General features: G+C 36.4%; 1 long non-coding RNA gene across 1 annotated transcript; it reads right to left on the bottom strand.

The window, feature by feature from the left end:
* Nucleotides 1-220: 220 nt before the first annotated feature.
* Nucleotides 221-2,562, bottom strand: LOC130950985 (uncharacterized). Its single transcript, XR_009073791.1, has 4 exons — nucleotides 2,538-2,562; nucleotides 2,341-2,454; nucleotides 2,120-2,247; nucleotides 221-571 (listed from the first exon to the last, which is right to left on the bottom strand). It is a non-coding gene; the product is annotated as an uncharacterized LOC130950985 (long non-coding RNA).
* Nucleotides 2,563-4,997: the final 2,435 nt, after the last annotated feature.

Genomic DNA, 4,997 nt, shown 5'->3' with positions numbered 1-4,997 from the left:
TCATCTGTAAACTGTCGAAAATTTCTTTGGAGACAAGTGATCACGAGGTTTCGAATTTTGGAGGTCGTGGTGTCAGATAATAGAACACAATTTTTCCACAAAAAATTTGGAGAATTCCTGGTAGGTCTCAGAATCAAACAAAAGTTATCCTCTATAGAGCATCCCCAGAGCAATGGACAAGTCAAGGCAGCGAACAAGGCCATCCTTGTAACACCCTCACTATCAGAACTCACGCTTCCGGCTGCGCCACTCTGATAGGAAGAAGTATTACGACTACTTTACATACGAAATACTAAAATAGGAGCCTGTGGCCTGACACTGTATCGCTGATTTCTTCAAAAGAACCAAAAAAAATACACACTTTATCTTAAGAAAAATACAAACAGGCATAGATTCATATACAAGACTCTTTACATAATAACTCATAATATAATATACATATAAAACATACAATTCCTATCCCTCTTACACACTTGTAATAACAAAGACGAGGGGAGAAAACATCTAATTAATACAACATCTTATAAACCAGACGCAGTATAACTCTTCTTAATGCTTCTTCATCCGGTTCCTGAAAAGTTAAAGCTGTAGGGGGTGAGAACCTAACCACACGGTCTCACCACGCAGTTTCAAAGTTGTCATAAGAAGATATTTAATAAGAAAACTGTTTTCAAACTCAGTGATTATCATTGCCTTATGAATCTTTTAAAAACCAGTAGGTAATCGTTCAAAACCTTTTCAAAGAAACGTTTAATCTATCAAAAATCCAAAACCTTTGCTTTCTTATATGAAAAATCTCAATCAGAAACCAACCACGCAATCAAACAACACAATCATTAATTTAGCACCAAAGTTCATTCTCAAATGTAGCACGCCAAGACAAACACAGGCAAGACAGACAAGGAAAGCACAAGTAGGTAGCAGTTACAGCAAATAGTCCAAGTAGCAGTTAAGAACAGTTTAGCAATTAGGCAAACCAAAACAAGTTCAAACCCAAGCAAAGCATACAAATGCATATGATGCATGCCTGTCCTATGGCTGATGAGGCTCATCTGTCGGTTATCCAGCCAACCCGACAAGTCTGAATTGTCCTTAGACGTCCCCCGACGTGCATCCCCAAGAGTCTATGTATAGTTTTTTCTCAAATAATCAATATTGCTCAATGGGGGTAACATTCCCGGGAATTTATATAGTGCCCGGTCACACTTACGTCGTAGGGTCAACAGAGTATCGAGTTTTCAACCTGGTACACATGGTGGCAAGCCACGACACTTAATCCAGGGAACCTCGTATCTCAGATATTTCAAATTCATAAGCCACATAAATAATTCATTCATCATTCATCAATATCTAAATCATTCTCAATATCATCATCATTCGTCAATCCATATCCCATTTCCAAATTCATTCAAAAATCATATTTCAAATCAATCATTATCATCCTTCTTTCCGTTAATCGACACTCTCTATTCAAAACATAATTCTTTCTTTTCTAAATAAATCAGTCCAAAACAAATAACGTTTAAGAACTAAATCTTTTTAAACAATTACTTCAAACAAAACTTCCAATTTTATAAAATTTTGGCAGCATCTCCTCTAAAATTCGGATTCTGCCACCCTGTTCGGATCCCAACCAAACCAAACCAAACACCTACCAAACACCTGTTAATCAGTCAAATCACTTCCAGCAACCATTATCAAAACAACAGTACAAAACCTAAGGAAATTACAAAATCCAGAATTCAATCAACAAATCCTATGAATCATAATTTAAACCGACTTCAACCAACAGATCAATCAATAGTTAAGAATTCTCGGTTTTCTCAAACAGTTTCAAACCAAACCATTCCCTCAAACACTTTTTGAATTATTTTCCAAAATAGCAAATCATTCTCAATAAATAACCCGTTTTCAAATATCAAGTCTTTTCCAAGTTTATTTTAAAATCAAATTCCAATATCAAATCGGGTTTAATATCAAATCAAACTAATGAACTCATTCAACCGAAATAACTCAATTCAATTCATAAGACTCACGAAATCACAAGAAAGTATTTTACGCGTTAATATCGATTTATAACAACCCTGTAATGTAAAATAGATTTAAGAAAAACCCCTACCTCAACTAGTTGAATTCACACAGGTTAAACATAGTAACTCCCTTCCCTTTCTGTTTTATGGCAGCAGCAGTGATTCCAATGTGACCGAACCGGTGGCAGCAGCACCCATTTTAATTTTTCAAACAGACCTTAGCAGAATTAAAACAGAGACATATGCGGTCATAATTCAAAGATCATAGCAGAGGAATAAAATGGCAGCAAAGCAGGAATAGAGGAGTTACATATTCAGTGGAAAAGGGCAGTTCTAATTCGAAGACAAGAACAGAGGAGGCTGTGGTGGATCCTTCTGGTGGCAGCTTGGACGGCGACAGAGAAACTCGTGGTGACCGTATAACCTGGCACAGACAACCTCAGCGACAATTCTCACGGTAAAGGTAAACTTAACGAATAAAGAAGCTGAAGCAGGGTTAGGGCTTACCAACAGACACAGGCTTGGAAGGCGGTTTCCGCCGTCAACAGCGGCGGCGAGGAGCTCCGGCAACGCAGCAGCCGCGCGGGCAGGACGACGGCGAGCCCAGCAACGCGGCGGCGACGGCAGCTCCGCGACAGTTTCCCTCGCGCGTTCTCTCTTCGCGCTTCCAGTGGCGGTGGCAAAGACGGGTTCGGCGGCGGAGACCCGACGAAGCTGGCGGCGACGGGCTTCCCCTCGGCGACAGCAGCAAGTTCGATAGTGATGCGGACTCCAACGGCAACGACGAACCCAGCTTCGACGGCGGCAGCTTCCTCGCGAGCTCCCTCTCTCTCTCTCCTCGCGTTCGCCTCTTTCTCTCTCCTCCCTTGGTGACGACAACAGCGACTGGCAGTGGGCTGGAGAAGGCTGGGTGGTGACGCAACGGGGTATGAACGGCGGCGAGCCCAAGGCCGGTGATGGCGATGTAGCTCCTCCCTCTACTCTTCTCCCTCACCGATCTCTCTTCCCCTCTGCTCTCCCGTTCCCTCTTTCCCCCTTTCTTTCTTTTTTTCATTTCTTTCTTGGTTAGTGGCTGAGGTTTGGCTGAAGGGTTTGGGGGGTGTGGCGGTGGTGGCTAAGGGTTAGGGTGATATTTTGGGGATTTAGGGTTTTGGTAAAAATTAGGTATAAGGATAATTTGGTAATTTTAATAAAATTAGAGCATAAGATATTAATATTGAAAAACTAATTTAATCTCTAAAGTTACTTTAAAATATTATTTGTAGTATAAAAATACTAATTGATTTTCAATAAATTACTCTAATTGAAAATTCATGATAATATAATTTTTTTCTTTATCTTTAACTTAAAGTATTAAATGATATAAATTAAATTATCTAAAATCAAATCTTATAAAATTCTTATTATTTCATAACCACTAATTTTATAATTTAAATATAGAAAATAATTCAATAATTATAAAATTAGACAAAATTCTAATTTAAATAGCCAAACTCCATTATTTTCAAATCTCTAAAACTTTAAATCATAAATAGGAAAATAATCCTTAGGAATAGAGTTTAGATAAAAATCTTAATTTATTTTAAATCCAATTAATTGCCTTTAACTATTTTTCAATAAAAATAATTTTTGAAATAAAAACTATAAATAAACATATATAATTTGAGATTAGTTCAAAATAGAACTTTTCAAAAGTCTTGGGTCTTACATCCTACCCACCTTATAAAAATTTTCGTCCTCGAAAATTGATACAAAATGAAAGAGATTTTCATATTACTTTACTCTTGAACTTATTCAAAGAAATGGCAACAAGTCCTCATATATATATATATATATATATATATATACACACACAAATAGTTTCAAATACCAGGATTTTTATCTGGCATAAAAGTATAAAAGATATAAGTATGATGTGAAACAGAAGTTACAAGACAGGCTTGATGTACAAGAAGATATGTTTCAAACATGTGATGGTAGAGCAATGCGGCAAAAGGTTATAACACAAGCTGGGGTTAAAATGATGTGTTTAACGTCCACATACTGATTTTATATCAACTTTAGAGATTCAATTATTCAAACTTTAACATAATTTATTTCCACCATTCTTAACCGTACTTCATTGAGCAACTTATCCGAAGGTTCTCAACTCTGTTAAACACTTTGCAATCCTTACTATCCTTACTACTAGTTATAAGTCCCACATCAACAAAACTCGTTCACGTAAAACAAGGTTTCACAACTCCCTGTGATGTCGTACACTTGTGAGTTTCACCTTTTGCATTCACCAAACGTGTCCTAAAGGACTAATGTGTCGTTTACTAAGTCTAATGGTCGCACAAAATGCCAAAACTAATCTCGAGTATACTCAGAAGGATAGTAGACCATAGAAAAGGAAGAAAAACGACAAGGACCGTGTTCGCGAGAATTTGAAAGAATTGCTGAAATCACAAGTAGACAAGGATGAACAAGTAATAAAGAGTGCTAGAAAGAGAATCAACTAATATCTTTAAGGTAACTCTTGAATCGAAGGAATTTGATAAGACTAATAAGATGAAAAACAATGCAGTATTTTGAAACGAATTCAAGCTGAGACAAGTAAACATGAGGTTTGCAGAAGAAGTATATCAAAACTAAAGACAAAGTTTATAGAACTCAAGAGTATGGTTAAAAATATTTTCAAATGCATTGTTCGCAAAGAATGGAAACTTAAGGAGAAATCATTTCATGTTCTAAAGAGAAAATGGGTAACAAACATCCTTCAAAAGAGTAATAAAAATGTAAATGTGGCATTATTTCAATATAAATTCAAGTGGAAATAGATTACACAAACTTTGTAAATGGAAAGATTAATTTGGCTAAGAGCAAAATTGTATTTTCTCTTCTTTTTTAAGCATGTATGAAAACTATAATCTTGTTGGAAGAAAATCTGAGATAAAGTTTTTACTCATAAAAGAAAAGATGATG

This window comes from Arachis stenosperma, chromosome 9, assembly GCF_014773155.1.
Source record: "Arachis stenosperma cultivar V10309 chromosome 9, arast.V10309.gnm1.PFL2, whole genome shotgun sequence".
NCBI classification, from domain to species: domain Eukaryota; kingdom Viridiplantae; phylum Streptophyta; class Magnoliopsida; order Fabales; family Fabaceae; genus Arachis; species Arachis stenosperma.
This window is presented reverse-complemented; position numbering and strand designations above follow the sequence as displayed.